Source organism: Oncorhynchus kisutch, linkage group LG10 (genome assembly GCF_002021735.2).
Source record: "Oncorhynchus kisutch isolate 150728-3 linkage group LG10, Okis_V2, whole genome shotgun sequence".
NCBI classification, from domain to species: Eukaryota; Metazoa; Chordata; class Actinopteri; order Salmoniformes; family Salmonidae; genus Oncorhynchus; species Oncorhynchus kisutch.
In genome coordinates, this window is record NC_034183.2 from 3,384,835 (window position 1) to 3,393,973 (window position 9,139).

The 9,139-nt window shown below is 43.1% G+C and overlaps 1 protein-coding gene across 2 annotated transcripts in view; it reads left to right on the forward strand.

Annotated features, from left to right (window-relative positions):
• The first annotated feature begins 9,064 nt into the window (after nucleotides 1–9,064).
• Nucleotides 9,065–9,139, forward strand: part of LOC109883997 (nuclear factor 7, brain) — a 15,726-nt gene continuing 15,651 nt past the window's right edge. The window contains exon 1 of one of the 2 annotated variants that reach the window (XM_031832898.1): nucleotides 9,065–9,139. This exon is cut by the window's right edge and continues 899 nt beyond it. The gene's annotated coding sequence lies outside the window, so the exon portion shown is untranslated. The other variant, XM_031832897.1, reaches the window with a different exon arrangement.

Below are 9,139 nucleotides of genomic sequence, written 5' to 3' on the forward strand. Positions count from 1 at the left end.
ATCACCGAAGTCGAGGATCGGTAGGATGGTCAGTTTTACGAGGGTATGTCTGGCAGCATGAGTGAAGGATGCTTTGTTGCGATATAGGAAGCCGATTCTAGATGTAATTTTGGATTGGAGATGCTTAATGTGAGTCTGGAAGGAGAGTTTACAGTCTAACCAGACACCCAGGTATTTGCAGTTGTCCACGTATTCTAAGTCAGAGCCGTCCAGAGTAGTATCACTACTCTGAGTATCAGAGTATCACTACTCTGGACGGGCGAGCAGGTGCGGGCAGCGATCGATTGAAAAGCATGCATTTAGTTTTACTTGCGTTTAAGAGCAGTTGGAGGCCACGGAAGGAGAGTTGTATGGCATTGAAGCTCGTCTGGAGGTTAGTTAACACAGTGTCCAAGGAGGGGCCAGAAATATACAGAATGGTGTCGCGTGCATAGAGGTGTATCAGAGAATCACCAGCAGCAAGAGCAACATCATTGATGTATACAGAAAAGAGAGTCGGCCCGAGAATTGAACCCTGTGGCACACCCATAGAGACTGTCAGAGGACGAGATAACAGGCCCTCTGATTTGACACACTGAACTCTATCAGAGAAGTAGTTGGTAAACCAAGCGAGGCAATCATTTGAGAAACCAAGGCTGTCGAGTCTGCCAATAAGAATGTTGTGATTGACAGAGTCGAAAGCCTTGGCCAGGTCGATGAACACGGCTGCACAGTAATGTCTCTTATCGATGGCGGTTATGATATCGTTTAGAACCTTGAGTGTGGCTGAGGTGCACCCGTGACCAGCTCTGAAACCAGATTGCATAGCGGAGAAGGTATGGTGGGATTCGAAATGGTCAGTAATCTGTTTGTTAACTTGGCTTTCGAAGACCTTAGAAAGACAGGGTAGGATAGATATAGGTCTGTAGCAGTTTGGGTCTAGAGTGTCACCCCCTTTTAAGAGGGGGATGACTGTGGCAGCTTTCCAATCTTTGGGAATCTCAGACGATACGAAAGAGAAGTTGAACAGGCTAGTAATAGGGGTTGCAACAATTTCGGCAGATAATTTTAGAAAGAGAGGGTCCAGATTGTCTAGCCCGGCTGATTTGTAGGGGTCCAGATTTTGCAGCTCTTTCAGAACATCGGCTGTCTGGATTTGGGTAAAGGAGAAATGGTGGGGACTTTGGCGGGTTGCTGTGGAGGGTGCCGGGCAGTTGACCGGGGTAGCGGTAGCCAGGTGGAAAGCTTGGCCAGCTGTAAAGAAATGCTTATTGAAATTCTCAATTATAGCGGATTTATTGGTGGTGACAATGTTTCCTAGTCTCAGAGCAATGGGCAGCTGGGAGGAGGTGCTCTTATTCTCCATGGACCTTACAGTCTCCCAGAACTTTTTTGAGTTAGTACTACAGGATGCACATTTCTGTTGGAAAAAGCTTGCCTTAGCTTTTCTAACTGCCTGTGTATATTTGTTCCTAACTTCCCTAAAAAGTTGCATATCACGGGGGCTATTCGATGCTAATGCAGAACACCACAGGATGTTTTTGTGCTGGTCAAGGGCAGACAGGTCTGTCGTGAACCAAGGACTATATCTATTCCTAGTTTAAAAAAATTGGAGAGGGGCATGCTTATTTAAGATGGCGAGGAAGGCACTTTTAAAGAATAGCCAGGCATCATCTACTGACGGGATGAGGTCAATGTCGTTCCAGGATACCCCGGCCAGGTCGATTAGAAAGGCCTGCTCGCAGAAGTGTTTCAGGGAGCGTTTGACAGTGATGAGGGGTGGTCGTTTGGTCGCAGACCCATTACGGATGCAGGCAATGAGGCAGTGATCACTGAGATCTTGATTGAAAACAGCAGAGGTGTATTTGGAGGGCGAATTAGTTAGGATGACATCTATGAGGGTGCCCGTGTTTACTGATTTGGGGTTGTACCTGGTAGGTTCATTGATCATTTGTGTGAGATTGAGGGCATCAAGCTTAGTTTGTAGGATGGCCGTGGTGTTAAGCATGTCCCAGTTTAGGTCACCTAGTAGCATGAGCTCAGAAGATAGATGGGGGGGCAATCAGTTCACATATAGTATCGAGGGCACAGCTGGGGGCAGAGGGAGGTCTATAGCAAGCGGCAACAGTGAGAGACTTGTTTCTGGAAAGGTGAATTTTTAGAAGTAGAAGCTCAAATTGTTTGGGTACAAACTTAGCCTGTAGAGTTCTGTTTTACTTTCTATCTTTGCAGTAGATTGCAATACCGCCCCCTTTGGCAGTTCTATCTTGGCGGAAAACGTAATAGTTAGCAATGGAGTTTCAGGGTTTTTGGTGGTTTTCCTAAGCCAGGATTCAGACACGGCTAAGACATCTTGGTTGTTAGAGTGTGCTAAAGCAGTGAGTAAAACAAACTTGGGGAGTAGGCTTCTAATGTTAACATGCATGAAACCAAGGCTTTTACGTTTACAGAAGTCAACAAATGAGAGCACCTAGGGAGTGGGAGTGGAGCTAAGCACTGCAGGCCCTGGATTAACCTCCACATCACCAGAGGAACAGAGGAGAAGTAGGATAAGGGTACGGCTATAGACTATACGAACTGGCCGTCTAGCACGTTCAGAACAGAGAGTAAAAGGAGCAGGTTTCAAGGCATAATATACAGACAAAGGTAGGGTAGGATGTGAGTACATTGGAGGTAAACCTAGGCATTGAGTAATGAAGAGAGAGATATAGTCTCTAGAGATGTTTAAACCAGGTGATGTCATCGCATATGTAGGAGGTAGAACAACATGGTTGGTTAAGGCATATTGAGCAGGGCTAGAGGCTCTACAGTGAAATAAGACAGCAATCACTAACCAGGACAGTAATGGACAAGGCATATTGATATTAGAGAGTGGCATGCGTAGCCAAGTGAACATATGTGTTCAGTGAGTGGTTGGGCTGGCTGGGGACACTAGCCAGGAGTGCGGTCAGCTAGTTGTGAAGATCCAGATGAAAATGTTCAGTTTGCGGTAGGAATCCGGGGATAACAATAACAGGTCCGTTATGCTCTGGTTAGAGTCACGTTGTTCGAACTGACAAGAGCTTTCCGAGCTGAAGTTTAGCTGATGACCGCTGGCAATGGTTTGCTGACTGATAGCTGGTAGTTAGCTGGCTAGCTTCAGTTGAGGGGTTCCAGATCCGAAGTAAATATAAATACTTTAGAAAAAAAGCAGATTCACGCCACATTGGGTGGGTTGCGGGAGAGTATTTAGATGATGAGGTTTAGCAAATTATTTTAAAGGATATGCGACGAAAAATATGTAAAACGATATATACAAGGGACACGACAGGACAAAGACGTCTTGACTACTACGCCATCTTGGGAAAAAAATGTTTTATTGGTGTCCTTTAGTAGTGGTTTCTTTGCAGCAATAGATAGTCATTCACATTTCACTTGATAAAAGGTGGTTTGATGGTGTCGGTTGTTCAGAGTATGTCAGGATGAACATTTTCCGATGCAACCCTTAAACATAACACCCTGTGCGGATTGTCAACGCACATGTCGTTCGGCCTACTGCTACTAAAAACACAAAATTGAAACATGGCACCCTAAGGCATGTAAATCTGTAAGCAGTTGTGACATTAAACCTGCTGTTACAGCCTCTGACCACCAGGGTGAGCTTTTTCAGCCAATCGTTGAGTTTGATTCTCAGTCTTCCCACTGTGATTTTTCAGCCTTTATTTCAGTATAGTGTAGTGTCCCTGGTAGACCAAAATGTTTCAATCAAGATCTCAAGACACACTGGAGCTTTAGATTGTTTTATTCTGGAATCTGTTTTGCCGTTCTCTAAAGAGTCCGATACTGGCAGTTGTGTAATGGTATGTGGTATGGGTTTAGTTTCATTCTCTTGTCCTTTACATGAAGTTACCCTAAAATGTGGTATGGTAGAGGGTGATGTAGATGTTGGGGTTAGACCCCAGTTGCCAGTAGAGGGAGTCCACATGATTTTGGGGAATGACTTGGCAGGTAGTAAGGTGTGGGCAGATGCCAGTAGAGGGAGTCCACATGATTTTGGGGAATGACTTGGCAGGTACTAAGGTGTGGGCAGATTGCAGTAGAGGGAGTCCACATGATTTTGGGAAATGACTTGGCAGGTACTAAGGTGTGGGCAGATGCCAGTAGAGGGAGTCCACATGATTTTGGGGAATGACTTGGCAGGTAGTAAGGTGTGGGCAGATGCCAGTAGAGGGAGTCCACATGATTTTGGGAAATGACTTGGCAGGTACTAAGGTGTGGGCAGATGCCAGTAGAGGGAGTCCACATGATTTTGGGGAATGACTTGGCAGGTACTAAGGTGTGGGCAGATGGCAGTAGAGGGAGTCCACATGATTTTGGGGAATGACTTGGCAGGTACTAAGGTGTGGGCAGATGCCAGTAGAGGGAGTCCACGTGATTTTGGGGAATGACTTGGCAGGTAGTAAGGTGTGGGCAGATGCCAGTAGAGGGAGTCCACATGATTTTGGGGAATGACTTGGCAGGTGGTAAGGTGTGGGCAGATGGCAAACTAAACATCTGTAAGAAGCAACCTTCAGTGTCCCCTGCAAGGGAATCTTCGGATCAAAACTGTATGTCTCCTGAGGTATTTCCAGTTTGTGCGGTTACCCATGCGGCCTCTCGTAAAGGAGATTGAGAGTAAGCCAGAAAGTCTTGAGTTGCCAGTCAAACTCCAGACAGAACAGTTGACTAGTTCTAGAGATTCATTGATGGCTGAGGAAAAGGCCGATACTATCTTGGCTGATCTGTTTGATAAAGTTGTTCCTGTATCAGTGGTGAGGAATAGTGCTCAGTGTTATTTTCTTCTTGATGGTCTGTTGGTCAGGAAATGGGTTCCACACTATGATCAGGGTCTAGGAGAACCAGTCTTTCAAATAGTTGTACCTACTACTTTGCGAAATAAAGTGTTGCAAACTTCACATGGTGATGTGACAGTCATATGGGTGTTCGTAAAACTTATGATCGCATACTTTGTTATTTTTTTCTGACCACGTTTAAAGCGGGATGTATTTCAGTTTATTACAACTTGTGATGTGTGTCAGCGCAAAAGCAAGCCAAACCAGGTTGTAAAGCCAGCACCTTTGTATCCAATACCAGCCATAGGGCAACCTTTTGAGCATCTTATTATCGATTGTGTTGGGACTTTACCAAGGTCCAAGTCAGGTCATAGCTACTTATTAACTCTTATGTGTCAAGCAATCAGATATCCGGCAGCTTTTTCCTTGCGTACCATAACTTCACAATCAGTAGTTAAAGTGTTAACTCAATATATTTCAACATTTGGGATTCCAAAAATCATCCAGTCAGATTTAGGGTCTAACTTTACCTCCCATTTATATGCTCAGGTTCTCAAACAGCTTAAAGTTAAACACAAGTCTACTGCGTTTCATGCCCAGAGCCAGGGAGCTTTGGAACGTTTTCATCAAACTTTAAAATCCTTGCTTCGTGCATACTGTACAGAACTGTCTGCAGATTGGGAGGAGGGGTTACCGTGGCTGTTACTAGCTGCTTGTGCATACTATACAGAACTGTCTGCAGATTGTGGGGGAGGGGTTACCGTGGCTGTTACTAGCTGCTTGTGAAGTGGTCCAGGAAAGCACAGGGTTTAGCCCAAATGACTTAGTGTTTGGTCATAGGGTGCGTGGGCCTTTAGCAGTGTTGCAGGATGGTTGTTTGCCTGAGGAACCACCTCAGAACCTTATTGACTATATAAATGGTTTTAGGTTGAAGTTGTATAGGGCTGGTGAACTGACGAAAGAAAAACTTAAATGTTCTCAACGGAAAATGAAATAACTCTTTTGCCTCTTGTCAGTTCACCTTTTCGGGCAAAATACTGTGGTCCTTTCACTGTGTTGCGTAAAGTGTCAGATTTGAACTCTCTCATTGAAACCTCTAGTCATAGGAAGTCTAAATTATGTGAACCTGTTAAAATGTTATCACTCCCGGAATCTAAGCAAAGTAGAAGGCCCTCCAGCGGTGAGGTCAGCATCTTGTGGCTTTAATTTGGTGGAGGGGGGAGAAGAGGAGGACGTTAAGGGTTTCAGATGAGGTCGGTTGAAAAACTCCCAGACTTTGCAAAACCTTGGGGTTTTGGTAGATCGTTTAAACTCTGATAAACGTGGTGAAGTGGTAGCTCTTATTAGAAACTACCCTGTTTTGTTTTCTGACACTCCATCGCAAACCCACTTAATTGAGCATGATATAGACATCGGAGATGCTGAGCCTATCAAACAGAGATTTTATCGTGTATCTGAGGAGGAGGCGTAGGCGAAATAGCTCCGATTGGAGTAATGGCTACCTCTGTATTTTAAGCGAGAATCACTCTGGGAGCCATCAGGTGACCACCTGCGCAATGTAGCCGCTTACGGGTATTCTTCAACATAAATGCGTAAAACTACATCACAATGCGCTATACACCTTGGGGAATATGGAGAAAAAGTAATCTGGTTGATAGTCCATTCAATGCTCAATAGGAATGCATTGTAACGCAGCGCTTTCTAAACAGGAGGCACTTCCGGATTGGATTTTTCTCAGGCTTTCGCCTGCAATATCAGTTCTGTCATAGTCACAGACAATATCTTTACAGTTTTGGAAACTTTAGAGTGTTTTCTATCCTCAGCTGTCAATTATATGCATATTCTAGCATCTTGTCCTGACAAAATATCCCGTTTACTACGGGAACGTTCTTTTTTCAAAAATGAAAATACTGCCCCCTAGTCACAAAAGGTTAAGGCTCTTTTGTGTTTGGCACCTGTGTTTGGCACCTGTGTTTGGCACCTGTGTTTGACACCTGTGTTTGACACCTGTGTTTGGCACCTGTGTTTGGCACCTGTGTTTGACACCTGTGTTTGACACCACATTTTGTGACATCTTTCAAATGGCACAAATCGAAATGGAAATGGCACAGCGCCAGTCAAATCGGCGCTGTGGCTGTGCTTCTCCAGGAGAATGATGACAATGTTGAGTGTCCAGGCAGTTTCTTCTCCCGGAAATGTAATAAGTATCAGCAAAAGTATTCTGAAATTGAAAAGGAGGCCTCATTTGGTCTCATTTTGGGCTTTACACTTCACAGGGCTTTTACTTCGAGGTCAATGTTGGTTCTGGTTTGACCCCTTTAACTGTGTTCACTGACCACAACCCACTTATTTTTCTGAGGTCCCTGCAAAATCAAACCAGCGCCTGATGCGTTGGGCTTTGTTCTTGCATCCATTCAACCTTGATATTAGACACATTAGTGGTAAGGATAATATCATTGCTGATGCTCTGTCCCGTGCTCCCTTAACTTGTTGAGGATAGGGGGCAGTATTTTCACTTTGGATGAATTGCGTGCCCATAGTGAACTGCATCCTACTCTGTCCTAGATTGCTAATATATGCATATTATTATTGGATAGAAAACACTCTCAAGTTTCTAAAATTGTTTGAATTATGTCTGTGAGTATAACAGAACTCATAGGGCAGGCAATCTTCCAAACAAGAAGTGAAATTCTGAATGTGGGTAGAACTCCTTGCCATATTAACCTAGTTTGTATCTTCTCTCTGCTGACCCCTACGGGCTGTCTGTGCCTCTTTCCTCTTAAATTGCTCCCCAGGTACCAGGGCAGCCTACATACTACATCTACATACTGCATACCACATACTGCATGTACTGCATACTACATACTGCATGTACTGCATACTACATGTACTGCATACTACATCTACATACTGCATACTACATCTACATATCACATGTACTGCATACTACATGTACATACTACATACTGCATCTACATACTTCATACTACATCTACATACTGCATGTACTGCATGCTACATGTACTGCATACTGCATCTACATACTGCATGTACTGCATACTACATCTACATCTACATACTTCATACTACATCTACATACTGCATGTACTGCATACTACACGTATTGCATACTACATACTACATCTACATACTGCACGTACTGCATACTACATCTACATACTGCATGTACTGCATACTACATCTACATACTACATCTACATACTGCATGTACTGCATACTACATCTACATACTGCATGTACTGCATACTACACGTATTGCATACTACATCTATATACTGCATGTACTGCATACTACATCTACATACTCTATGTACTGCATACTACATCTACATACTACATACTACATCTACATACTGCATGTACTGCATACTACATCTACATACTACATACTCCATCTACATACTTCATACTACATCTACATACTGCATGTACTGCATACTACATCTACATACTGCATGTACTGCATACTACATCTACATACTGCATGTACTGCATACTACATCTACATACTGCATGTACTGCATACTACATCTACATACTGCATGTACTGCATACTACATCTACATACTGCATGTACTGCATACTACACGTATTGCATACTACATCTACATACTACATCTATATACTGCATGTACTGCATACTACATCTACATACTGCATGTACTGCATACTACATCTACATACTGCATGTACTGCATACTACATCTACATACTACATCTACATATTACGTCTACATACTACATCTACATCTACATACTACATCTACATATTACGTCTACATACTACATCTACATCTACATCTACATACTACATACCGCATCTACATACTGCATGTACTGCATACTACATACTACAAACTACATACCACATCTACATACTGCATGTACTACATACTACATACTACATCTACATACTGCATGTACTGCATACTACATCTACATACTACATACTACATCTACAGACTACATGTACTACATACTACATCTACATACTACATGTACTGCATACTACATCTACTTACTACATCTACATACTACATGTTCTGCATACTACATACTACATCTACATACTTCATGTACTACATCTACATACTACATGTACTGCATACTACATCTACAGACTACATGTACTACATACTACATCTACAGACTACATGTACTGCATACTACATCTACAGACTACATGTACTACATACTACATCTACAGACTACATGTACTGCATACTACATCTACATACTACATACTACATCTACATACTACATACTACATCTACATACTGCATGTACTGCATACTTTCTATCATCAAATAAAAACAATGTCCTCAAGA